The sequence below is a fragment of the Rhinatrema bivittatum genome, chromosome 4, assembly GCF_901001135.1.
Source record: "Rhinatrema bivittatum chromosome 4, aRhiBiv1.1, whole genome shotgun sequence".
NCBI classification, from domain to species: Eukaryota; Metazoa; Chordata; class Amphibia; order Gymnophiona; family Rhinatrematidae; genus Rhinatrema; species Rhinatrema bivittatum.
The window spans coordinates 261,326,184-261,353,902 of NC_042618.1; the positions used below are offsets into that span (position 1 = coordinate 261,326,184).

General features: G+C 45.7%; 1 protein-coding gene across 7 annotated transcripts in view; it reads right to left on the reverse strand.

Moving 5' to 3' along the window:
- PRR5 (proline rich 5) overlaps window positions 1-27,719 on the reverse strand; it is a 557,355-nt gene that overhangs the window by 280,951 nt on the left and 248,685 nt on the right. The window contains exons 1-2 of one of the 7 annotated variants that reach the window (XM_029600066.1): window positions 3,419-3,442; window positions 970-1,073 (exon numbers count right to left, since the gene is read on the reverse strand). The exons of 2 other annotated variants lie outside the window; for them this stretch is intronic. The gene's annotated coding sequence lies outside the window, so the exon portion shown is untranslated. Of the gene's footprint in view, window positions 1-796; window positions 936-969; window positions 1,074-1,377; window positions 1,679-2,868; window positions 2,980-3,418; window positions 3,443-27,719 lie in introns of those variants that run through there. 4 more of the 7 variants (XM_029600078.1, XM_029600068.1, XM_029600064.1 and 1 more) reach the window with 4 other exon arrangements.

The following is a 27,719-nucleotide window of genomic DNA, read 5'->3' on the forward strand; positions in this document are numbered from 1 at the left end:
AAAAGAATCGAGAGCACGGATAATGGAAATATGACAAAGTGGCTGGAGTGGCGTGCACACATACAGAGATCCATATGCTCTAACATAGGAGCCAGCTTTTGAAAATGATTGGGTGTACTGAAACAAAATTATAGAGCCCCCCCCCCCAGCAAAAAATGAAAAACAGAACGTATGAATATAACTGACCAGCCTGTATTTTAATATCCAGAGAGGAGCAAGTAATGTGAACATGGGAAAGCCTCATGTGCCCAAAACAATCAGATAAGACCCACCATTCGTTCTTCTCCCCAATCTCAAATCATCCCCATCAGTTTCTTCCCTCCTGCTCCACTCCCCACCCACATCACACTCTCTTCCGGACCTTCTCCTGTCACCACCACCTTCTCGCAACCTCCCTTTTCTCTCATTTCCTAATCATCTCATCCCATCCTTACTACTACTACTTTATACTTCTATAGCACTACTCAATGTACACAGTGCTACAGAAAGCTTATAAGAGAGCTTACAATCTAATCAAGACAGACTATAAGGTTAATTCTCCCCCTCCTGCATAGACGTACTTTGAATTTTACATTTGGGAGGGAAGGGGTTTAATTCCCCTCTACCACCTCTCCTCTCCATTTCCCACTGACCTATCCTTCTCTTTTCCCTTCTCAGGATCCTCTTCCCATCCCTGTACTCCCTAGCAAGTTTCTCTTCACTCCTCCTTAGCCAGCTATCCTCCTCTGCAGGTTTGGTTCAGTCATCCCTTCGCTGTTTTCTACTCATCAGCCCATCATTGGTGGGCTCAGCTCACCTTTTAATTTGTGATTCCCCTCCTCCATAGGCTTGGATCACTTCTCTGCTCTGCACTCTCTTTACCGGAACTACTTCTACCCTCCCCACCCGCTGCAGCACTTCTCCCAGTGCTCAGATTCCAGTCCAGAGCCAGTCTCATGCCTGCAGAGTCCAAACAAGTCACTCCAGCACCTGAATGTCCTGAGCCTTGGCAGCTCAACAGTTAGTATCTCCCCAGCTGCACGTGGTGCTTCCTGCCCTTGATTTGGAAACCTCAGAGATAACTGCTGTCCCTCCTGTGGGATATAACAGGGAAATGTTTTGTTTATTTTTGTAACAAGGGGAACAACATTCATCTCATTTCAAACCCTTACCTCAGCCCCTTTCAATATTGGAGCTGCCAATTTTTAAGAGAAAGATTTAGAGCCAATGAAATTGCATGCCACCACAATATTGTCCCCTTCCCATACTTCCGGCAAAATGCTTTATTTACCCTGATGACTGTAAGGCTGGAAGCATAGGGCACATACCCCTTGTCCCCCACCCAAGCCCAGCTAACACTGAAATCTCCACCAAACTTAAAATAAAAAATGTATCAACCTTTGTGTCTGTACTTTGAATCTATCCTTTGGTTCTTCTGGCTCTTGACTTTTTCTCAGTTTCCTCTCTGCCTTACTCCTTCCTTTTTCTTTTAAAGCTTATTTTCTGGTCTTCATCTCATTTCTTTATCATTTGTAATTTTTCCTACATGTCTGTAACTCTTTCTATCCACCAGCTCTCGCCTCAGCGAATTAGCTTCTCTCTTCTCCTCCTGTCACTTCAATCTCTCTCCTCACTTCTTGTCTCTTTCCTCCACTATGATCTCCTCGTAATCCTTTTCTGCATTTACCTCCTCTCAGTCCCCACCATCCTCACAGCTCCTTCACAATCCTTTTCACCTCTCTCTTCCTATTAATTTCCTTCATCCTTGCTTTTCTTCTTATTACAGCTCATGTTCTCTTTCCCAGCTTGTATCCCTTTTCCCCTTCTCTTCTCACAGCCCATGCCACCTCTGGCAGTCTGCTCTGCTCTGCCACTCTCCCAGACATTCTCACCCTCACAGCCTGTCTCTACTCTTTTCTCCTACAGCTCCTCTCCCACTCCTTCTCCTCCTCAAAAGTTCCTCACCTCCTCCTCTCACAGCCAGAATTCCTTCTCCCAACCAGTATCCCCCTTTTAAAACCATCTCCCATCGTTTCTCTCAGTCCCTCCTCACCCTCCTTATAGCTCATCTGTCCATCTTTTCCTCTCTAGCCCTTCAATCAGCAGCTTCCCCCCCCCCCTTCACTGCACAGCCTGGCTGTCCTAGACTGCTGCTCTCTGGTCCCCAACTATTCAGACAATCCACAGCTGCTGGGGAAAGCAGGGGCAATAGCAAGGAGAGAGAAGCACTTCTTGAGAGGAAGGGAGCAGACAATCTCTCTCTCCCCCCAGCAGCTTCTGGGCTAGAGGCAAACACTGTCTGGGAAGGAGGCAGGGAACTGCTCTCTCCCCCCAGCTCAGTCTCTCCTCTCCTTCCAAACCCCTGCACAGCTCCTCAGAATTCTCCAGCTTCCCTTCTCCCTCCCCCACCCACTCTGTCCTTCTCACAGGGGCTCCTGTACCTACTGCTGATTCCTTCAGAAGCAACTCCACCAGGTAAAACAGCTCTGGGTTGTTATTTAATTAATTTATTTAATAATTTTTATATACTGACTTTTCATGCAAGCATATCAAATCGGTTTACAGTAGTTAGCAAATATTCATTTAAAAATATTTGCATTTCCAAAGAATAAAAGAAGCATACATAGTTTCATAAAGTAAATAATTAAATAGTAAACTAGAATAGTAGGCTAAGTAATCATAAAATGTAAACAATTAGAGAGGCAGTATAGTAAAAGTAGGTTTTGCTTTGTCTATTGGAGCAGTGGGGGTGGGGTGCTTGCAGCTAAAGGAATCATAGTCGGCTTTTCTTGTTAGTTCTGGAGCAGATAAGGCATTTCCACTTACTCTCTTTCATTTTTCCTCCATCTAACCTAAAAAGCAAGGGTTTTTTTTTGTTTTTTTACTTGCCTGGAAAAGGTTTTTTCCTTCTCTCTTAGTTCCCCATGTGTGCTGGTGTGAGTGCCCCACCCATCTGAGTAACTTTCTCCTTTTGATTTAGGTTTGTTTCTTCTTTTCTTAGTAGCCAAATAGCCACTTAACATTTCTATTTTAAACCCCTCCCCTCACCTAAGTAGCCTAAACATTTTTAGGTATTTTTCCTTCCCCCCTCCCCATTATAGCCTAAAGATTCTAGGCAGTAATTTGTATTTTTTTCTTCTTCCCCTAATTGCCACACTGCCTGTATGTAGCCCAACACAGGTCTCAGTGAGCTACTACCTACAGCTAAGTCAGGGCTACCTTGTTTTTTTCTTTTGTCCTTTTTTATTCTGCACCCTTCCCTCTCAAACTCACACACCATTTCCCACCTTACAGCCATTACTGGCCCTGCACATACACACACATTTCGCCCTTTTTCAAATATCTTTCATATATTTTCCTCCATACTAAAATATCAGAAACATTACTAAAACTAACAAAAAAGACAAGCAAGCTGAGCCAGATATATCCAAATCTCCACCTGTCAATGAAGTCTTGAAAGCCTGTGGCTACAATGTGGATGAGACACCAACCATCCAATCAGCCACAGTATCCATGCCACAGCCTATTCAAATACAAGTAGTCCCAGTCCCACCCCCCCCCCCCCCCCCCCCCCCCGCTCTAGGGAGTTTTCAGCCCCTTCCCAATTATGAAGATAGTTTCAGCTACAACTACTATCTTGGGCAAGCAAGAAAATTCAATACACTTTAGTGCCCACGGGTGCTCCTCGCTTCCAGAGAGAGAGCCTGTAACATCTGCCCCATGCACAATTGCTTTCATCCCTTCCCAAGGGACACCTGCAAAGCAGGACTATGTCATCTTAACCCTGGGAGGGAACCAACAAACCCCAAGTGCTTCTGCATCCACAGGGGAGATGACAATTTTTTTTTAACTCTTTATAATTTTTTTTATACAGTTAAGCATAGACTTGACAAGTAATAATATACAGAGAGGAAAAAAATAAAATAATCAGAATTAACATCTATAAACATTATTTCTCTGTATTATCCTGTCAGACCACATTAATGAGAAGGGTCCACTTGTAGATAAGAAGGAAATATATGACAAGTTATCATAAAAAATAGATATACCACAAGCAGCTAGTGTAAATTAAATTTGTTATAGTCTGAACAGCTTATTCAGAGCTTGTTCTAGCTATTTGAGAGTCTGGGTTGACTTTGCTATTTAAGAAGGAATTTAACTGTATAGGGTCAAAGAAAACCTATCTAATCCCAACATGCTTTATGACACATTTGCATGGAAAATACAACCAAAAAGAAGCACCCAAACTGATTACAGCCGGACGCATTATAAGAAAACGTTTTCTTTTTGCCTTTGTTATTTTAGCAATGTCTGGGAATATACACATTTTCTTTTCCCCCATAAAGACTGCGTCTCTATTCCTGAAGAACATTTTAAGGACAAAATCCCTATCTGAGTCCAAGGCTAGGGAAACAATCATAGTTGAAGTTTTTACTTCTTCTTCCATAGTAGTTTCCAAGAACGAAGATAGATGAGATGTATCTATTATGGGAGATACTGCTGGTCTTACATTCAATTGTGCAGTAGATTTTACCGGTAAGTAATAGGCTTTAGAAATTGGTAGAATCATTTATTCTTTTATCAATAAAGTCTCAAGAAAATATTTACGAAGCATCTCTGTCGGTGTGACAAACTTTTTCTTAGGAAAGTTCAAAATCATAAGATTGCAGTGACGAACACTGTTTTCCAAACTTTCCAATTTGTTTTGTAAAAATGAATGGCCATTTACCACTACATCCACAGATTTTTGCATTTTTACATCTTTCATTTCTTGAGCTGCTTTTTGTTCTATTCAGAGTTAGCAATCTGTTATTTAGGAGAGTTGTGGGTGGATCCTTGGATCAGTGGCAGATGACCATGCCCCAGGGGGAAGAACCTGAGAGGGACCACCGGTCAGGCTCAGAGTTAGGAGACAGACACACACTAGTTCTTTTATTAGACAGTATACTGAACCACCGGCGATCCCTGGAGGCTGAGCTGTAGAGAAACTGAAATATAGTGAGTAGGCAGGGTATGCAGAGTTCATGTACCGAACCTGATGGTAACACACAATGTCTCATAGAAGCCCAGGAGCTGGAATGTATAGGCCCTCGAGGAGTGAGTACCTGGCTCCAGGGAAAGCTCTGAGAGAGCGATGGTAACTCCCTGATGTAGTTGGCAGTGATGACTTCCAGGTAGAAGAGAATATGGAGCAAGTCTGGGAACGAGGGCCCTCGAGGAGCGAGTACCCCTTGTAAGTCCGAGGAGGCAGAGTAGCTTAGGTAGAGTAACCCTTGCTAACTCAATCTGATCTTAGCAAATTCTAAGACCTTATGTATCCGTCGCGGGTGACGTCATCTCAGGGGGATGCCCCTGAGGTTCGCGCCATCGCCGGTACTTCAGTCGGGGCCGCGCCGCGCCGCGCCGCGCGTGCGCCCCTAGGCCTCCAAGAAACATGGCGGGTTGCAGCATCTAGCTGGTCCAGGGACACCGGAGGACGCAGGACGCCGCGGCAGCCAATATTCCCGCAGGCGAAGAGGGAGGCGCCAAAGAGGTAAGGAGGGCGGAGAGAGAGCGTCGGGAACCAATGGGCACAACACTTTTTGAGCTTTTATTTCCAAAATTTGAGATTTAACCTCATTTACTTGACCAGTTAATTCTTGTTGTTGCATTACAAAACGGGAAAACTGAGCCGTTAAATTAGCAATTGCCTCCCATATATTTTCTAAGGTAATTTGTGAAGGCTTCACAAGATTACCAAGAGTTACCTCTGATTCAGGTTGTAGAGGTGATCCTTTCACATTCCCTGCAGAGTCAAACCGGAAAGTCTCTCAATTAGCTGGCCGGCTAACAGCTCCTACATGCCCATCCATCACGGCTCCACCCGACGCTGAGGCAGCCGACTGCCTACGATCTTCACTGCGTGACGGGAATAGGCTGATCACATCAGCCTTCTCCGCGGTGGGGCCAGGTGGAGGAGGGGCCTGACTAGGCTCCAGTGATAGAGATGATTCAAGGTCCGGACCAGGCTGCGTTGGAGCACTACTCGCCTCTCTGTCCAAGGACTTCACTTTGGAGCTACTGTTATTGGGGTTCCGGACTGTGTGTTGGTCCATAGGGCCAATAACAGGCAACATTATGCTTGCTTCAGGGTAGGTTCTTGCCTTACCCTTCCTTTTTCCCATACTAGCTCGAGGAAACTTCTTAAGAGAGGCAATTCAGTGTTTGGATTAGGGAAAAACCGGAGCTCCTGCCACTAGCATGCGGCCATCTTGGATTCCTTTGGGGAGATGACTATTAGGGAGGAATCCTCACGCTGCCCCGCCAAAGATCAGAGAGCCCTCTGCTCAACTGTGCGCTGCCAGGGGAGAGGGCATGACTTCATCTGGTGCTGTCCTGCAAAGAAGTGAGACACATCTTGGTGCCACAGTGGGTGGGACTCAACCTGGGACAGCTTCAGCACTACCCACCACAGTCAGGAGTGGGATGGGATCCCAGTTCGAAGCCATCAAAAAGGACCCCCAAGCAGGTGTCCGTGTCACAGAGGAAATAATTCTTAAACCCAGTATCACAGAATAGAGCGAGCTAGGAAAGCAAGGAGAGTGCAGTCAAGGGGAAAAGGTAGATGAACCTACCACACCCCAAGAAGGAATGGTGCTCATCCCATTGAAACTGAATGTAAATAAGATCGAAGAAATTCCATCCAAGAGACCGAATCTGCCCATGTCCAGCAAGCACAATACTATTTAGGGTGACCATGTGGTGCTCCCAGCTGGAGCCCCAGCCTTAGAAGATACTTGCCGGCCTGGTGGTAAACATAAAGGGAAGTGAAAAAAAAACACCGGATCTTCAGCTCAGGAGAGGACATTCCACCGAGGACTAGTCATTTGCCTCCATGTCCGACCGTGTCCAAGCCCTCGTACACAACTGTGGCGGCTACTGGTGTGGCTGCATCTCTCTTCAGCCAAATGAGGTTATTCCTAGTGGAGCGGGGGCAAATTTGACCCGTAAACATGGAGATCACTGCACCATGCTCCCCAGTGAGGAGCCGCAGGATTATGCCTCAGCCATGGCGAAGTTGGTGGGAGTACAGAACATCATCGCCTGTGGGAAAATGTATGGGAAGGCAGTCTTATTCCTGTTTTCCCTGGCAGCTACCCACCGGGCACTCACGGAAGGGCTGGTGCTCAAGGGGGTTTTCCATCCCCTTGAACCCCTAGATGACCTGAGTATGCGGGTCATCCTTTCTAATGTCCTCCCCCTTCCTGCCCAAGCATGCTCTGGAGTCACACCTCTATGCCCTGGGGGAACTGAGATTGCCCATCTTGGTTCTTCCAATGGGGCACAAGGACCGCACATTCCGCCGGATCCAGTTTTACAGGCGAGAAGTGTCAATCCAGTTGACAAAAGGCCAGGAGGAGGCTGAGGGGTGGTTCGCCATCCCCCACAATGGATATATTAACCGGGTGTACTACTCCTCCTCTGAGGAGGGTAGGTGCTACACAAATGCCTCAACCATGGTACCCTCCTCAGCCCCTCCACCAAAGACCTTTGATGACACCTCTGGCAAGCGGGCTCCTGAGGAGAACGCGGCCCCAGAGAAGCAAGGCAGGAAGATCCCTAACGCCAACCCCAACTCCTCTGCGAAACCACCAGCCCTGGAACAACCCGTGAGTATCCAGGGTCATAAGAAAAAGGTGACCCCCACCAACTCCACCCCTTTGGCAAAAAAGGCTCCTCCTGCATCTGGTGCTGTGAGACCCTCATCGGCTGAGCCTAACAATGAGGTCAGAGCATTGGGCAGTGGAATCAAAATGGGCCAAGAGCAAAAGGCCCCGCACCCCGACCACAAGTAGCCAGGTGCAAAAAAAGTCAATGGTTGAACCTATGACCAAGTTGAAGTCTGAATTATACTAACATACCAGAGGAAACTCGGCAATATTCAATGCCAAAAACAATTTTTTATTCAAGGAACACAATTTTTTTTTTATATATTACAAATGTGTCCGTGCTTTGTGTGGACTTCTTATACATCTATAATTCATTAATTAATTAAAATCTAACAAGTACACAATAAACAACATTGTTATCCATGCACACTTATTGCATTCACACCATACATTCATAAAACCCTAAATACTTATGCATTCATATGGCTTTATACATATTATTCTCCAGCAAATGTTCACAAAAAACCACTAACACATTATACAATACTCCCGACGAGATTTCTCGATTCGCCTGAGCTAACAGGCTTCCTCAGGGAAACTCTACAAATTTGACACTGTGGTATTATAGATAAATGTTCACAATATTTAACAATTTATTTCTCAATTGATGAGATAGATGGATTGCAATGTGTCTTCATTGGATTGTTGATATTCATCTCAAAGATTCTCTATCTTGTGTCGAAACGATGTTTTCAAAGCATTATACTATGCATATGTCATTAAGATGCATGTGATCCCCACAAAGTTTCGGACTACAATTAAAGTATATTAAATATTAATCACCATCTTCTTCTAATATGAAACATTTCTAAAAAACGCCAACCATTTATCAAATAGTGCCAGGAAAAATTTCTTACCGCCTACATGAACATTTCATATACGCCGTGTTGCCAACCTCAGGCATATATTTCCCTATTGTTATTCCATTCACTTCTCTTTCAAAATTTGAAACGAATATAAGGCGTGTATATTCATCTCATTTCAAGTTGAAGTCTGAGCATGCTAACAGCTCCTCAAATGTTTGTAAAAATACCCATATTAAAGCTCCAGCTGGGGGTACCCCATGGTCACCCGAAGATGCACCACCCCAGGAGATGGAGTCGGAGGAGGTGGCAGGAGAGGAGGCAATAGATGCCAGCAAGAGACCAATTATTACCCCTAATGAGAGTAGGGAAGATGTTGGAGATATACCCAAAGCAATCTGCCAGATCCATTGTAGCCACCTTCACCGGAGCTAACGATGGAGGAGGTTGAGCCCGTATAAGCCTCAGAGGCTGAGATTTAGGAACACTGAGGGTACTAGGCAGGTTGTGAAGGGAGATAGGGAGTAGTGAGGCTTGTGCTACCCCTTTCCAAAGTATTGTATGGAACCTTCCACCTTCCTCTTCCGTAACATCCCCAAGCTGAAATGACTGCATTCCCCCCCCCCCCCCCCAGTTTCGGTTCTGGAGCTTCCTAACTTCACAGAGTCTTGAAATTCCGTGTCGCTGTTAGAGGGACCCCCGAGGGCCATTATTTCTCCCCTCCCTCTCCTTTCACCATCGGTTGCAGTACAAGCTGTTATTGCTGCAGTCAGGGAGGGGGAGGGGACCCCCCTCGGGCGGTATGACCGACAAAGGCAGGGAGCTGGGTAAAGCCCTGGGGGTCTAGCCTTGGAGCAGGGCAGGGGGAGGGGAGGCAGATCCGGCCCAATTAGGGGAGAGCGTTGGGTACATTAGGGCTGAAGACACATCTCACAGCCCAGAGTCTGTACCCCTGATGCTCTCTCAAGAACAGCCAGCGACAGAAATAGACACAGCCAGATCCGGGGGAAGGGGACAGGCTGGGTGGGAACGGGCAGGAGAAATTGCCTAGCAGTGCCTCAGAGGGTTTCCTTTCTTAAAGCAAACCTCGAGCCCCCTTTGTTTTTTCTGTAGGCCAATTAAGCCCAGATTCCCCTATCCCCATCTCTGATCTGGACACTTTCCTCCAACAGCTGAGATGAAACATAAGTAGGGTGTACAGAGCTCTCGCGGTGGCCAGACAAGGAGTGTCTCCGCTGAGGCCCTCCTGGGCCACCTCTTGAAGAGCAAGATCGCGAGCTCGATGGACAAAAAACAAGCTCTTCGTTTCTGCTTGCAACTAGAGTTCCTCCCCTGAGGGGCTCAGGTATGCGGCAGTTCAATCTTGACAGAGGATGGCTTTGACAATCAGCACCTTAATACCAATGGCTGCAGGGAGAGTCTTCGCAGGAGCTAAGTACTCTCCTTTCTCCAGAGAGGAGGGTACTCCATAAGTATCCTGCAGGAGACTAACAGCACTCCAGAGAGTGAAGCCAACTGACTTCTGGCATGGCCCGGCAGTGCGCTTTTTAGCCACTCCGTTCATGCCGGGGGATTGGCTGTCCTGTTCGCAGAATCCCTGCAGGCCAACACTCTGAGCGTACGACCTGTCATGTCAGGTTCTTTGCTATGCTTGCGGCTCCTCGTCCAGGACTGCTTGATCAATTTAATCAATGTGTACGCCCCAGTCGAAGGAGTCACCAGGATGGCATTCTTTCACCGCTTGTCAGCCCTAATACATACCTTGAATGCTGCCAAGGAAGTGGTGCTCGAGGATGACTTTAACTGCACCCTCAAGGCCTGCGACCATCAGGGGCGGGAACACCACCCCTCCGCGGCGGCATGCTTGAAGAAGACTGTTAACTGCTTCTTCCTGGCCAATTTCTGGTGGCTACATCACCTGTCTGATTTCAGTTCCTTCACTTGATACCGGGTGGGGAAGGGACAAATCAGCCGCTACCGGTTCGACCGGCTGTACATCAGCAGCTTCCTAAAGTCACAAGCCCTCTCGAGTGCCATTCAGGTGGCAGTTTTCTCAGATCATTATCTGGTGGCCGTGAAGGTGAGGTTCAACTCGGCCATGCCTTTAGCCACTCACTGGCATTTCAATAACTCCTTACTGGAGGACAAGGGCTCTGTGGCAGCGGTCCAAGGGTTCTGGGTGGAATGGCGCACCTTTGAGGTGGATTTTACCTTGAGGAGCCTGTGGTGGGACATAGGAAAGTCCATTTCAAACGACTCTGTCAAGATTATGCCAGAGGCATCAACAGGAAGTAGAACCAAGAGATGGAGCCGCCTACAGGGGGAGGTGCTGCATTTCGAAGCCCAGCTCTCTGATGTTACGAACTAGGCTCTACGACATGAATACATGGAGAAGAAGAGTACCCTCTGTCACCTCGAGGAGCGGTGAGGCTGGGAGCCCTTTGTGAGGTCATGGATCCAATTTCTTCGGGAAATGGACTGCAGCTCGTGCTTCTCCTATGGGTTGGAGAAGAGGAAGGGTGCTCAGAGCAGATAACTTCCCTATTGTCTGTTGATGGGGCCCTCTCACGACCTGGAGAGAATCCGGGCAGTGGCTCTCAACCCTATCCTCTCTGGAGCCAGTCGACCCAGACTCCTGCAGGCTTCCTACCATCAGTAAGAACAGCAGAAACAGGCTAGAGAGATCCTTGACTCTGGCTGACCTTTCTGAGGTTCTGAGCCATGTTTGTAATAACAACTCTGATTGTTTGCAAATAAACAACTCTGACCAAGTCTTAAATCACACAATAATATATTTATTATACTGAGTATAAGCAATGGTATACGCAGGAAGCAAAGGTATACTTACAACAATGTACATAGCACATCTATGGTCTGGAACATTTGCTTAATTTTTTTCTTTTTGCAAGCTCTTTTTATATACATTTTCTGTAAGCTAATTGATAACTACTATTTGTTCCAAAACCACAAGATTTCAGTTAACCTTGCTGCTAAGTGCAGCTACTCTTTGTTCCCGTTTAATCTTATCTTACTTCATATGCACAAACTTTCTTCACAGATACCCTTTTTCAGATCTGTTATCTTCACAGATACCCTTTCTCAGACCTGTCATCTTCTTATCTTATGCTCATCCTGTGACTTCACTTGTTGACGTTTCACCTGGATTCTGCTAATGTGTGTGTTACTAGGCCATAGTTCATATGTTGCTTTGCAAAACTAGGCCATAGTTCACCATAGCTTCTTCTTCTTTCTTCAGAGCCTTAATTCATTTTGAGGCCTCTGGTATTTTTTCCTTCAGGATATTCTACAGCCAGAAGCCCTGCAACAAAAAACTGGGCATCGTTGGCCTGATGGTAGAATTCTTCCACCAATTTTTTGATCTGCTGGGACCCAATCTCCTGTGGGATCTAGCGGAGGCCCTGGAGACCAGAGAGTTGCCGTGCAGTGTTGACCCTGCTCCCCAAATCAGGGGATCTGCCCAACTTGCAGAACTGGTGACCGGTCTCCTTACTCTTCATGGACTATAACATTCTAGCCAAAACGCTGTTGAAAAAGCTAAGGTCCATGCTGGACCAGGTGATCCACAGATACCAATTCTACACGGTCCCAGGCCGCTCAATCTTTGATAACATCTTTTTAGTCTGAGACCTGATCTACTATTGTCGTAGGAAGGAGCTGCCAGTGGCCTTATTGTCTCCTATATCAGAAGAAAGCCTTCAACAGAGTGTATCACCAGTACCTCATGCAGACCCTGCAGGAGTTTGGCTTTGGCACCCAATTCAAGGGTCTTCTCTGCCTCCTGTATTCATCCACCGAGTGCTTAATTAAAGTGAACTGGACCCTAATAGTGCCCCTGGTTTTTGGAAGGGGAGTAAGTCAAGGCTGCCACTTGTCTGAGCAACTGTACATGTTGGCCATCGAGCCTTTCCTGTGCCTTCTGCTTAGGTGGCTCACTGGCATAGTGCTGCAGGAACCCAGACTATAGGTCACTCTATCTGCCAACACTGATCACGTGCTCCTCATGATCCAGGATCCCCTTGATCTGGAGAGGATGTGAGCCTGCCAGCGGGTGTATTCATCCGCATCCTCCACCAAGATCAACTGGACGAAATGCACAGGGCTTTTGATAGGTCTTCAGCGGGAGGACCTTGACCCAAGCACTGTTGATAATTTTTCATGGAGCCCGGGAAACCATAAAATACCTGGGGGTCCATCTTACCACTGAGAAAACTGGTCTTGCTGAACTGGTGAGAACTGGAGGAGAAGGTGGACGCTTGCATGAGGTCATGGTCGGGACTGCTTTGACTGGCGTCCTGTCACAGGAGAATCTTAGTGGTGATTCAACTGGTGTCCAGCATGCTATGGCACTAGCTGACTGCCCTGAGCACCCCCAACGGAGTTTCTTGCCAGCACCCAGAGGAAGCTGCTGGTTGACTTCTGGGCCGGAAAGAAGCAGTGGGTCTCTGCGGGAGTTGTGCCCCTTCCTGAGAAGGAAGGCGGACAAGGCCTCTTGTGCCTGAAGAGTTAGAAACACACCTTCTGGCTACAGACCCTGCAGAGATTTCTGTATGCAGATCCCTCTCCTCAGTGGTGATGACTGGCTGCTTTTTATTTTCGCCAGTTGGGTCGGTAGCAGTATGACTGGCAGCTCTTTGTAATAAAACCAGAATGGTACACTGGTCGCCTCCTGGTGCTGCCACCTTTCTAATGAGGCCTTATTAAGTATTGGTGCATGATTTCTGCCTCTAGGGGATTGACTGACCCTGTGGGAAACTACCGGGAAGAGCCCCACCTCTACAACCCCGCTCTGGGTGTGGAAATGTTGGAGTCCCCTGCGGTATGCAGTCAATTTTCCTCAGCCGGAATCACCAAGGTCGGCCACCTTATAAAGGCTGACCGCAATTCATGGGTGCAGCCCGCCGAACTGGCACTTGAACTAGGCTGACAGATTTAACATCCCTAGCCGGGGCCATTTATGCGATTGCTAACTATACACTCATGATACTGTCCACTCTACTGGAAGGGGCTCCTCAGGCGGGAGGTCCCTGACTATCTTCCATCCCCCCCCTTCTCCAGACCTGCACATAGGCCCCCATCATCAGAGCCTCCCCTACCCCATCCCAAAGCCTAAGCAGGCTACACAAGTTTTCTCCGGTAGCCTTTGAGGTGTTGCTGCAAAAGAAAATGTACAATCTATTGCTCCATAGCGTTCATTATCTCATCTTGGTCTCTCACCCAGATACAGTCTCGTGCTCCCTATTGGGAGACAGGGTAGGACCAAGATGGGAAAGTTTTTATAGCGTATTAACACCAAAGCGCAATGGAGACCTTTTGTGGCGTACTATGCATGGGGCAATATGCACGGGGAGCATGCTCAAAGCTATCATTGGTATGTCACCCCTGTGCTCTTTTTGTTCTTGCAGGGAGTCAGTCCAGCACATTTTTTAGAGCTGTTCAAAGGTGACTCATTTTCTATGCTTTCTAAAAACATTGTTGATGAAATTTTGGCTTGCCTTTTCACCGCACCTGCTCATATATGGGCAACGAATAGGAATGTCTTTCTTTGGGGCCTAACAGACCACCTAGTCAATTACCTTCTAGCAATAGCTATGCAAGCCATTAGGTGCACAAGAGAGGAAGGAAGAGCTGGTGGAGAAGCAGTTGACTGCGAAGTCTATTTCAGATCAGAAGTAAGATCAAGGATCCAAATGGAACACCATTGGGTAGTCACTAAAACCAAAGGATTTTTTTTTTTTTCAAGAATGGGCTATTCAAGATGCTCTCTGCTGCAACTCCCTCCCCCCCCCCCCCCCCCCACACTTATAATTTAGTTTTGCATATTTAGATCCTCCCTCCTTTTTTTTTCTTTATTTCATTTATGATTTTGTTTGGGCAGTGGGATCCCTTACAAGAGTGGTAACATATGATGATTAGCTAAAGGACACACATTTTAAATGGGTGATTGTTTTCTGCCTTCATGGTGAGTGTAATGTGAATACTTTACTGCTCCTTTCCTCCCCTTAGGGCAGTGATTGAGAGCTGTGAAGAAGTGCCATGCCTGATGCCAACTAAGGCAATTAGTTTTATAGTCGGACACGGTTTTTTTTTGTGTGGTGTCCCACGGGATGTGGGGCCACAGCATGATTGCTGCAATTGTTTATTCAGGCCACAGCTGTCCACCTTTGGACCGCTGAGGAGTCTGCATTAAAAATAGAAGCACTTCCTTACTGCCTTTCCCTACAGCTCTGCAGCATGGTGTTCTCAGCTTCCAATCCACAGGAGACAATATTGTTGATGCTCAAGCACCCACAGAGCTGGCACCTATGCGCTCTAGGGGGCTGATGTAATAAAACCTGCACTAAAAAGGGAAATACATTTTAGCACAGATTTTGGTTAATGTGTTCAGTAGAAACCAGCAGTATCATGGGCTACAGTAAGATAATGGGTCTCAAATAAATCAGGTGTAAATAAAAGTGCACTAAATTAAAAAATGTGCTAAAAATATATGAGAGAACCTGAAAATCCACACTTGGGCAGAAAAATACTTTAAAACAGGTGCAGGAAGGTAAATGCTTGAAGTTCGAAAGAGTGTGACCAAAATGGCCTTGCATGCATGACTGGAGCTGTGCATCCTGATTTGGACACAGTCTCACATGCCATGCCATTTGGGCAAGAGATGCCAAGTGAAATCAAAGAGTAAGCTCTCTGGAGCAGGCACCTATAGCTGAACAGAATGCACTGTGATGCTATGCATCCTGACTATGGAACAAAAGAATGTGAACTGTAAACCTGAAGGCGCCCACTTAACTTTCATTTCACTTGGCTCAAATGACCTTGCATGCAATAATGTGCTCAAGTAGAGATGCATGCAAGGCCAATGTGATATAGTGCTAGAGTTTAATGTTCAGCTATAGGTGCCTGTTCAAGACAGCTTATGCTTCAGTCTTACTTGCCATGCCTTGCCACAGTGGGGCAGGCACCTATAATAGAATATATACTGGCAACGTGGCACAATAGCCACTTGTGCAAGATTGACACTGTGCATCAGAGGAGAGGTGGAGGGTGTGTATGTGCATTCATTCTCTCTCTCTCTCCCCCCCTTATGTTGTTCATTTGGTAGTCCTCCCCCCCCCCCATATGTGTGTATGTGGAGGGGGGGGGGGGGTTAGTTGTGTATGTGAGGGGAGCAAGTGTCAGAGATTGTATGCATGTGTGTGTGTCTGGGGGCTACTGAAACTTCAACTGGCCCAATGCTGGAAACTTAACTCCTGGATCTGAGATGGAATAAAAATTAAGTTGCATTTCTGAGGGCCATATTATTCTATTGCTGTGCCCATGTGGTAGTGTGTTTCTACCACCCTGGGCACAACAATAGAATAACATTAGCCACCAGAAATATGAGTTTACATCACCTCAGTCCAAGGAGAGAGTTAAATGTCCAGTGTAAGCTTTCTGGGGCATGCACCTATAGCTGAACAAAAGGTAAGGTCTCTGGAGTGGGCACCTTCATTTTTACAGTACGCCCTTTCGACTCTGTGTGACCCAACTTTGGAGGACTGTTCAGCTATAGGTGCCCACCCCAGAGTTTATGCTTGGCTAAGCTAGCCATAGGTGTCTGCCCCAGAGGTCTTGTGCTTTGATTTTACTTGCCATGCCTTGCTAAAACAGTCTTCAATGCAAGAAATACAAACAATTCAATGTGTAACTGTTTCCGTTACAAAGTCCTATCCTTGACTGATATTTCAGTCAAGAATTCACCATTACCTAGGACTGATGCGTTAGATTAGTTATACAAAGCTTGCAAAGCCTATAGGAAATATCAATGAAAGCCAAATATATGTAACACTTGAAGGAGAAATAGGAAAGCAGAATAAAAATACAAACAAAAAACAAACTTTGAAATGTTTGTATGCTAATGCCAGAAGTCTAAGAAGTAAGATGGGAGAATTAGAATGTATAGCAGTAAATGATGACATAGACTTAATTGGCATCTCAGAGACATGGTGGAAAGAGGATAACCAATGGGACAGTGCTATACCGGGGTACAAATTATATCGCAATGACAGAGAGGAGCAGTCGGGAGGAGGTGTGGCGCTTTATGTCCGGGATGGCATAGAGTCCAACAGGATAAACATCCTGCATGAGACTAAATACAAAATTGAATCTTTATGGGTAGAAATCCCTTGTGTATCAGGGAAGACTACAGTGATAGGGGTATACTACCGTCCACCTGGTCAAGATGGTGAGATGGACAGTGAAATGCTAAGAGAAATTAGGGAAGCTAACCAAATTGGTAGTGCAGTAATAATGGGAGACTTCAATTACCCCAATAAAGACTGGGTAAATGTATCATCGGGTCACGCTAGAGAGATAACGTTCCTGGATGGAATAAATGATAGCTTTATGGAGCAATTGGTTCAGGAACCGACGAGAGTGGGAGCAATTTTAGATCTAATTCTCAGTGGAGCACAGGACTTGGTGAGAGAGGTAACGGTGGTGGGGCCGCTTGGCAATAGTGATCATAATATGATCAAATTTGATTTAATGACTGGAAAAGGAACAGTGTGCAAATCCAAGGCTCTCGTGCTAAACTTTCAAAAGGGAAACTTTGATAAAATGAGAAAAATTGTTAGAAAAAAACTGAAAGGAGCAGCTACAAAAGTAAAAAATGTCCAAGAGGCGTGGTCATTGTTAAAAAATACCATTCTAGAAGCACAGTCCAGATGTATTCCACACATTAAGAAAGGTGGAAAGAAGGCAAAATGATTACCGGCATGGTTAAAAGGGGAGGTGAAAGAAGCTATTTTAGCCAAAAGATCTTCATTCAAAAATTGGAAGAAGGATCCAACAGAAGAAAATAGGATAAAGCATAAACATTGGCAAGTTAAATGTAAGACATTGATAAGGCAGGCTAAGAGAGAATTTGAAAAGAAGTTGGCTGTAGAGGCAAAAACTCACAGTAAAAACTTTTTTAAATATATCCGAAGCAGAAAGCCTGTGAGGGAGTCAGTTGGACTGTTAGATGATCGAGGGGTTAAAGGGGCACTTAGAGAAGATAAGGCCATCGCGGAAAGATTAAATGATTTCTTTGCTTCGGTGTTTACTGAAGAGGATGTTGGGGAGGTACCCGTAATGGAGAAGGTTTTCATGGGTAATGATTCAGATGGACTGAATCAAATCACGGTGAACCTAGAAGATGTGGTAGGCCTGATTGACAAACTGAAGAGTAGTAAATCACCTGGACCGGATGGTATACACCCCAGAGTTCTGAAGGAACTAAAAAATGAAATTTCAGACCTATTAGTAAAACTGTGTAACTTATCATTCAAATCATCCATTGTACCTGAAGACTGGAGGATAGCAAATGTAACCCCAATATTTAAAAAGGGCTCCAGGGGCGATCCGGGAAACTACAGACCGGTTAGCCTGACTTCAGTGCCAGGAAAAATAGTGGAAAGTTTTCTAAACATCAAAATCACAGAAAATATAGAAAGACATGGTTTAATGGAACAAAGTCAGCATGGCTTTACCCAGGGCAAGTCTTGCCTCACAAATCTGCTTCACTTTTTTGAAGGAGTTAATAAACATGTGGATAAAGGTGAACCGGTAGATATAGTATACTTGGATTTTCAGAAGGCGTTTGACAAAGTTCCTCATGAGAGGCTTCTAGAAAAAGTAAAAAGTCATGGGATAGGTGGCGATGTCCTTTTGTGGATTGCAAACTGGCTAAAAGACAGGAAACAGAGAGTAGGATTAAATGGGCAATTTTCTCAGTGGAAGGGAGTGGACAGTGGAGTGCCTCAGGGATCTGTATTGGGACCCTTACTGTTCAATATATTTATAAATGATCTGGAAAGAAATACGACGAGTGAGATAATCAAATTTGCAGATGACACAAAATTGTTCAGAGTAGTTAAATCACAAGCAGATTGTGATAAATTGCAGGAAGACCTTGTGAGACTGGAAAATTGGGCATCCAAATGGCAGATGAAATTTAATGTGGATAAGTGCAAGGTGATGCATATAGGGAAAAATAACCCATGCTATAATTACACGATGTTGGGTTCCATATTAGGTGCTACAACCCAAGAAAGAGATCTAGGTGTCATAGTGGATAACACATTGAAATCGTCGGTTCAGTGTGCTGCGGCAGTCAAAAAAGCAAACAGAATGTTGGGAATTATTAGAAAAGGAATGATGAATAAAACGGAAAATGTCATAATGCCTCTGTATCGCTCCATGGTGAGACCGCACCTTGAATACTGTGTACAATTCTGGTCGCCGCATCTCAAAAAAGATATAATTGCGATGGAGAAGGTACAGAGAAGGGCTACCAAAATGATAAGGGGAATGGAACAACTCCCCTATGAGGAAAGACTAAAGAGGTTAGGACTTTTCAGCTTGGAGAAGAGACGACTGAGGGGGAATATGATAGAGGTGTTTAAAATCATGAGAGGTCTAGAACGGGTAGATGTGAATCGGTTATTTACTCTTTCGGATAGTAGAAAGACTAGGGGACACTCCATGAAGTTAGCATGGGGCACATTTAAAACTAATCGGAGAAAGTTCTTTTTTACTCAACGCACAATTAAACTCTGGAATTTGTTGCCAGAGAATGTGGTTCGTGCAGTTAGTATAGCTGTGTTTAAAAAAGGATTGGATAAGTTCTTGGAGGAGAAGTCCATTACCTGCTATTAAGTTCACTTAGAGAATAGTCACTGCCATTAGCAATGGTTACATGGAATAGACTTAGTTTTTGGGTACTTGCCAGGTTCTTATGGCCTGGATTGGCCACTGTTGGAAACAGGATGCTGGGCTTGATGGACCCTTGGTCTGACCCAGTATGGCATTTTCTTATGTTCTTATGTTCCTATTAGACCTATCAAATAGGGATGTGCAATCCGCAATGCATAAGTCCCTGTTCGTATGATTTGTGGGTTCGTGAAACGCAAGGCGATCCCCCACGAATAAAACATATCATATTAGTTTCATTCTTTGGTTCACAATGATTTTTTAGCGGCCGTTTGAAATTGGAGAAGGCCATATGGGAGTATCCATAGGAAAAACCAGCCCTTTCCTGTGAGTCATAAGTGACCTCACAGCCCTGTCATAGAGTGGGTCAGACAGGTTGGCAAGGAGACAAGAATGCAACCTATCAGACTAAGCATTTTTCTAATGCAGCCAATTGCCGCTCTCACTCAGTGCTCTGTGACGCTGTTCCTGATGATGCTGTACTATTTATACCTTAAGCACACGGTGTGCCACGCTCTTTCTTTGCGGGAGTTGTCCGGGGAGGTGGCTTTACTCAGAGCTAGTCTGAGTGCCTCAAATATGTATTCAATTACCAGCTACTTTGATAGAATTTTCCAATGAAAAAGATATTTGTTCGTTTTTGCTGCAGTGCCAGGCAGGCTTTTTTTGACCACACTTTTTTTTTTTATTGAACTCAGAAGTTCTCTCTGTCTTTCACACTGAGACAAGCTGCCAGCAATGGCATTTTGCTGCTTATCTTACCCCCCTGGAGTAGGTTGCAGGCAGTTTGGGTGGTGTGGGTGGGAGATAGTGTGTGTTGGTATTTTCAAACAAGAAGCAGCATCACTAGGAATTGTGCTTGCTCAGGCTTCCAGTCAAGTCTTTTCTCTGCTGTTCATTTTCTTGTGCACACAGAGCAGTCTCAGTTGTAGTGTTCATCTAGGCACTGCACTGCTTCTGTGGGCAGTTTTCCAGACTCACATACATTGGGACAGCAGTGCTCTTTTAAGCCAAATCCCCAGTAGGCCTCTTTTGTACTTACAAGTTTGGTGTGTGCACATACAGTGGTCTCAGTTGTAGTGTACATCAAGGCACTGCACCGTGCATCTGTGGGCAGTTTCTCAAACTCACATATATTGGGTCAGAGGTGTTCATTCACCAATAAAGAAATAATTCTTTTAATTGAAATCCCTAGTAGGCAGTGATATTAAATCCATGATGTCAGGGAAAGGTAGACGTGGTCGAGTGCTTGGGATTAGCAGAGGAGGCACTTTAAAAGGCAGTGCCAGTCCCCTATTAAAATTAAAAAGGGAGTTGTTCCAATCTAAAATCTCTGGAAGGGCAGGCAGTTCCATCCGGAAAAAAATGAAATTTAAAGATGATGCACCGCCCCCACCTGTTTCTGAACCTATAGTTTTGGAGGTGAGGGAAGGGGAGGCTGAGTCATGCAAGACAAAAGGGCGAGAACCAAAAGCAGCAGTGCGACAGCAGACTCGACTTAGTGTTGAAAATGTAGCGCAGGCACTGTTTGCTTCTGATTCCGATGAAGAATCATCTTGTGTGGGATTCTCAGAAATGGAAGAAGTAATAGCTGAAGAAGGGTTTAGGAGGATTAGTTAGTTCTGTCTTAGCCTCCACTTCAGTGCTGCAGGGGAGAGATGAAACTGACGATGATGAGGAGGAAGAGCAGTCAGCGCAGGCACAGAGTGTGACTGATGCCCCTGGCTTGCTTCTCAGGGTACACCCACTACTTCAACTCCAGTGCCAGCATCCACCCTGAAGGCTATAGAGAAGGAATCACGAAAGAAATCTGCGATCTGGAGCCACTTTAAAGTGACGGAGGACCCACGTTTTGCTCAGTGTAATTAATGTGCCAGGGCTATTAGCAGAGGCAAGGAAATGGGACATCTAACTAATTTTGGCATGATGCATCATATGCAGAAGCAACACCCAACAGTACTGCCATCTGGGGATGGTGGCAGTACCAGTCAGGGGACCCCTTTCTCCAGGCAGCGTAAAGTGCTTGAAAAGGAGCAGAGTCACCCCACACCCTCAGCCCCTTCTAGCAGTCAGGTGGCAGGCCAGCAGCCCCCTGCCATGTTTCAGAAGTGACAACCCACCGTGGATGAAATGGGGTGGTGTTCGGTAACGCTATCCCGGGGAAGGAGGCAGGCAGCCTCAAAAGTTGTAACCAGGAGAATCGGGGAAATGATTGCCCTTGATGACCAACCCTTGCAGTTAGTGGAGAATGTGGGTTTCAAGCATTTGCTGAAGGTCTTAGTTCCAAATTACAATGTCCCCTCCAGAACCACATTTAGCAGAAAGGTCAGTCCCAGCCTGTACAACCAGTGTCGCAGTCGCATCCAAGCACTGCTAGCTAAGGCAGAGGGGAGTGTGCATTTCACCTGCGATATCTGGACCACCATGAATGCTGCATACTCTTACCTCTCCCTGACAGCACACTGGTGGGACCTGGATGAGGCAGGGGCAGGCAGCAGCTCTATTGGTGAACAAGTATCAGGGTGGAGGTGGGCTTTACTGCACACCCACCTGACAGACGAGGCCCATACCTCAGCCAATATTCTAGCATGCATCAGACAGATGCTGGCGGGCTGGCAGCTACACCAGTGAGACAGGAATCTTCAGGCAGGGTTCTTTGTCACAGGCAATGGTGCAAACATGGTAAAGGCAATATGCGACGGGCGCTTTCAGAACATCCGATGTTTTGCACACACTCTGCACCTGGTAGTGAAGTCAGCTCTGGGGTTGGAGTCCAATCACCAAGAGAATGAATACACAAGTGCAGGAACATAGCAGCGCACTTCCACAGAAGTGTGAAGGCGGGGCAGGGTCTCCGACAAAAGCAGACTGATTTGGAGATGCCTTAAAAGCATCTCATTCAAGACACTGGCACCCGGTGGAATTCCACCTATATGATGATGCAGAGGTTGGTGGAGCAGCAAACACACCTTCATGACCTTTCTCTGGAAATGGAGATAGGTGTGCATAGTCCTTAGGGCATCATGATTGGTTAGTCATGAGTCAGCTGGTAAAAATCCTGTAGCCCTTCAAGGATGTCACGGAGGAGCTGAGTTCCAGAATTGCCATCTTGGCTGACATCATCCCTAGAGTTAATTTTTTGGAGGAAAATTTGAAGGGCTTTAGACAGGAAGAGGGAATGATAGCAGAGGTGCTGCATTGTCTGGACTTTTTGCACATACATGCTCGCCACAGTCTGTGGGTTTAATATGATTGCTATTTTTTTTTATATATTTGATTTTAACATCTTTTATTCTGCAATTTCTAGCTATTCAATATGGATAACTAATTCACAATGATAAAAACAACAAACATAAAATAAACCAAACATAAAATACATATCAACTCAAATTGATTCTTTCTAAACTGGCACATTCATTTGTAGGCCTGCTCAAATAATAAAGATTTCACTTTTTTCCTATATTTCAAATCACATTCCTCGCCATTACTGTGCTCCCCTAATTGAAAAAGATTTAGTTCCAGTTTCCTGTAACCAGAAATTATGTATGGAAAGTATCTCTGTTTACTACTTTAATTCAATAAAAATATTTAATCAATGAACAGACAGAAAACAAAACACCACAGCACATATGAATGGTATCTCAACAAAATTCTGAGTAGATGAACATAAAGAACGAAGAGGAGTAAAACATTTAATATCATCAGCTAAACAACGGTTTTCTATGTACATTGCTTTATACACTTGTCACAATTTTAAATTGCATTCTTTTTAGATGTGATGACATTTCTCTCAGCTTTTTCTTTTTCTTGTAAAATGAGGATTATTTAATTTTGCTTGTTTTTTGTTTTGAATGAGAATTTTTTGATGTTGCCTCTTACACTACCTCAATTTTCTGTTACAAGACTTCTTGTGTTTATATTTAAATTTCAATAAAACTAATTCCATTATTTGAAATATAGGCAAGCAAAGAAGATTTTATTTTCACTGCAATGCTTATTTCACTTCAGATTAAATACAGTTTGCACTGCAGCATGCTGAAATAACTGAGGAACTTGTAATAAATACTTAGGCAAACCTAACGATAGGAAATTACAGTAACCAACTTACTAATAATTAGCACTTGTACCACTAAATAAATTCTGTGATTCAATTATCTTCTTCACTGGTCTTAAACACAATTTATAAATAAAAATTCTAGCTACATTACTCACAGGGGATCTCATATTCAATTTAGAATCTAAAACTATCCCTAAATTACAAGCTATCTGTTTTATTTCTATGTTATTACTTTCAATCATTAGAGGAGGTATCACTTTGGGAAATCTAGTATGACCTAACCACAGAATCACTGTTTTATTCAAATTTGCAGAAAACCACTCAGTAATTGATCTTAAACTTTTCCCTAGGAAACTGCCCAATGGTATTAGAAGGAAGATAACACTGCACCTCAGTGTACATCCTATAAAATAATCCAAACTGTGAAATTAGCTTCCTTAAAGGTTGCGTACATAAATTAAAAAGTGAGGCATATCAAACCTTGTGGAACACCAATACTATTTGATTATCCCAGAGCACAATCATCAACTCACCTGCTGCAATGAGAAATTACTACTTACCTGATAATTTCCTTTTCTTTAGACCAGACAGATGAATCCAGAATCAGTGGGTTATGCACCTCTACCAGCAGATGGAGACTGAGCAGGACAGATCTCTGTGTGCCGGAAACCAGATAGGGAAGTCTATCAGGAGCCTTCGCAGACCCACATACTACGATCTCCTGGGCCAATCTGGTGCCACCAAAGTCACCATCCCTCTGTGACCCTCGACCCTCCGAACTATTCTGCCCAACATGGGCCATGGGGGAAAAGCATACAGCAGCATGTCCTCTGGCCATTTCTGCATGACAGCATTGATGCCCAATGACTTTGGATCTCTCCTGCGACTGAAGAACTGAGTTGTATTGAAGAAGTTACCAGCAGATCCACAAATGGAAGGCCCCAGCGATCAACTTCAGCTGAAATGCCTCATCTGACTTTGCTTGCTGCGAAAGTCTGCTCTTAGATTGTATTTTTCTGCATTGTGCGAGGCTGAGATCTCCTGAAGATGTACTTCTGCCCATTACATAAGTTGGTCTATGTCCTGTGACACTTGTTGGTTCTTGGTTCCTCCCTGCCAATTAATGTAGGCCACTGTCATTGCATTGTTTGACATTATCCAGACTGCTCAACCCTGCAATCTGTCATCGAATTGTAAGCATGCCAACTGGAATGCCCGGGCTTCCAGTCGATTGATGTTCCAGAGAGACTCTTCTGCGCTTCACTTGTAACCACTAGGGATGTGAATCGTTTTAGGACGATTAAAATTATCGTCCGATAATTTTAATATCGTCTTAAACCGTTATGGAACACAATACAATACAGATTCTAACGATTTATCGTTATAAATCGTTAGAATCGTGAGCCGGCACACTAAAACCCCCTAAAACCCACCCCCGACCCTTTAAATTAAATCCCCCACCCTCCCGAACCCCCCCCCAAATAACTTAAATAACCTGTGGGTCCAGCGGCGGTCCGGAACGGCAGCGGTCCGGAACGGGCTCCTGCTCCTGCATCTTGTCGTCTTCGGCCGGCGCCATTTTCCAAAATGGCGCCGAAAAATGGCGGCGGCCATAGACGAAAAAGATTGGACGGCAGGAGGTCCTTCCGGACCCCCGCTGGACTTTTGGCAAGTCTCGTGGGGGTCAGGAGGCCCCCCACAAGCTGGCCAAAAGTTCCTGGAGGTCCAGCGGGGGTCAGGGAGCGATTTCCCGCCGCGAATCGTTTTCGTACGGAAAATGGCGCCGGCAGGAGATCGACTGCAGGAGGTCGTTCAGCGAGGCGCCGGAACCCTCGCTGAACGACCTCCTGCAGTCGATCTCCTGCCGGCGCCATTTTCCGTACGGAAAATGGCGCCGGCCATACGCGTATGGCCGGCGCCATTTTCCGTACGAAAACGATTCGCGGCGGGAAATCGCTCCCTGACCCCCGCTGGACCTCCAGGAACTTTTGGCCAGCTTGTGGGGGCCTCCTGACCCCCACGAGACTTGCCAAAAGTCCAGCGGGGGTCCGGAAGGACCTCCTGCCGTCCAATCTTTTTCGTCTATGGCCGCCGCCATTTTGCGGCGCCATTTTGGAAAATGGCGCCGGCCGAAGACGACAAGATGCAGGAGCAGGAGCCCGTTCCAGACCGCTGCCGTTCCGGACCGCCGCTGGACCCGCAGGTTATTTAAGTTATTTGGGGGTGGGGGATTTAATTTAAAGGGTCGGGGGTGGGTTTTAGGGGGTTTTAATGTGCCGGTTTTTCGATTTTTCGATTTTTCGATTTTTTAACGATTTTCACGATTTTTCACGATATTTTACCCCCCCAAACGGCAACAATACGATTCCCTCCCCCTCCCAGCCGAAATCGATCGTTAAGACGATCGAGGACACGATTCACATCCCTAGTAACCACCTCTGTATTTTGAGAGCAGATCTCCACCTGCAGGTGGAGCCAAATTGAATAGTCCTGAGACCGTGGACTTCGAGACAGTGGGGAGTGCTGAAGAGGATATATGTGCACCCTCATCCACGGCACCACTTCTAGGGTTACTGCCATCAATCTGAGCACCTGTAGATAGGACCATACTGTTGGGCAACAGATGCTGTTGGGCAACAGATGCACCTGCACCAATAACTTCTGACTACAACCCTCTGGCAGGAAAACCCTGACTTGCTTCATGTTGAACCGAACATAAGAACGTGCCATACTGGATCAGACCAAGGATCCATCAAGCCCAGCATCCTGTTTCCAACAGTGGCCAATCCAGGCCACAAGAACCTGGCAAGTACCCAAAAACTAAATCTATTTCATGTTACCGTTGCTAGTAATAGCAGTGGCTATTTCTAAGTCAACTTAATTAATAGCAGGTATTGGACTTCTCCTCCAAGAACTTATCCAATCCTTTTTTAAACACAGCTATACTAACTGAACTAACCACGTCCTCTGGCAACAAATTCCAGAGTTTAATTGTGCGTTGAGTGAAGAAGAACTTTCTCCGATTAGTTTTAAATGTGCCACATGCTAATTTCATGGAGTGTACCCTAGTCTTTCTATTATCTGAAAGAGACTAAATAACCAATTCACATCTACCCATTCTAGACCTCTCATGATTTTAAACACCTCTATAATATCCCCCCTCAACTGTCTCTTCTCCAAGCTGAAAAGTCCTAACCTCTTTAGTCTTTCCTCATAGGGGAGCTGTTCCATTCCCCTTATCATTTTGGTCGCCCTTCTGAAATACTCTAGTGATTGAGATGTCCGAAGACTGCTCTTGGTCAGGTTCACCACCCAACCGAGCTCCTGCAACAAGGAGATCACCTTGCATGTCACCAGGAGGTTCTCTTCCAAAGACTTGGCCTGCATCAGCCATCCCATCCTTTCTCAACCCTGCCGCCACCACCACCATAACCTTGAAAAAAGTTCTGGGCACAGTGGCCAGATGAAAAGGCAGTGCTCAAGACTGATAATGACAACTGAAAACCGCAAATTGCAGAAAACGTTGGTGCTCTAGCCAGATGGGACTATGCAGAGCCAAGGAGGTCATAAACTCACTTGACTGCACAGCCATTAGTGAAAATGAGTCACCTGTAAATGACAGTTGATCCCTTTGAGATCTAGGATGGGATGAAAGGAGCCCTCCTTGGGCACAATGAAATAAATATGAGTATTGGCCTGTATTTTTTTTTTTTTTTGATATGTGGGCACTGTAACTACAGCCTTCAAAACTGATCAGCCTTGACAATATACACTCCACTGCCTGTCTCTTCTGTGGGGAGTGGCAAATAGACACCATGAAGATGTCTCGAGGAGCACTGCAAAACTCCAGCACATTTCCATTTCGTATTACCTCCAAGACCCACTGGTCTGACATGATTTCGACCCACCTCTGATAAAAGAGAGTGACCCACTATCTCCTGTTCCCAGGGATGAGTCTGTACCCTTTCTATCAGACCCATACAGCAAACTGTGCGGGTGAGCCGGCGCTCTGAGGCAAGCACCCGCTCTCCCAACGAGCGCCCAGGCACCTTTCCTGGGCACGCAATTCTGTATTTAAATTAGGGCCCGCACTAATAAGGAGGCACTAGGGACGCTAGCGCCTCCCTAGCGCCTCCTTATTGGCGGAAGCAGTGGCTGTCAACGGGCCTGACAGCCGACGCTTAATTTTACCGGTGAGTGTTGTCGAACCCGCTGACAGCCACCGGTTCGGAACACGGACGCCGGCAAAATTGAGCGTCCTGGGCCAAGGTGAGAGTTGTCTCCGCCCACAGGGAGGAGCCCTGTGAGCCACACCGTTGGTAGGCGCGGTCTCAGTGGTGTCAGACACAGCTGTGGAATAGAGTCTTTATTAAGAGAAGAGAAAGGCACAGCCCGTGGAGCGGGAGGTGCAGTAAAAGT